Genomic DNA, 444 nt, shown 5'->3' on the forward strand with positions numbered 1-444 from the left:
CCCCCCCCCCCCCCCCCCCCTCTCGAATCCCTGGGTGCGTCTTTGTCTTCGGAGAGTGGGCCTCGGACAACGCCAACGCCACCGCCACCTGCGTGCGCCCATTGGGAGGAGGACCGCCAGACCAAAAGACGAGAGTGAATGTCGGGCCCTGGGTGGCCGGGCGATTAAAACGGTATGAAATATTCATAGCACCCCCCTCCTCCCAAAGAGGGGGGAATTAGGGCCGCTCTACTTCGGGCCGGCCGAAGCGCTGAACCGGGTGAACTTGCTTTCACGGTTCTAATACGCGCGTCTCCCGGACGCGGGCGCAACCACGAGCACCGAGGGCACAGATAACATTCCATCTCCGACTCCGACGACGGGGCCACTCTATACATCGGGCGTGAATGTTGTTCTTGCGGGTCGGGCGGACTTCCTGGACGACAGCACGAAGGACGAAACTGC

This window comes from Anopheles bellator, chromosome X, assembly GCF_943735745.2.
Source record: "Anopheles bellator chromosome X, idAnoBellAS_SP24_06.2, whole genome shotgun sequence".
Taxonomy (NCBI): Eukaryota; Metazoa; Arthropoda; class Insecta; order Diptera; family Culicidae; genus Anopheles; species Anopheles bellator.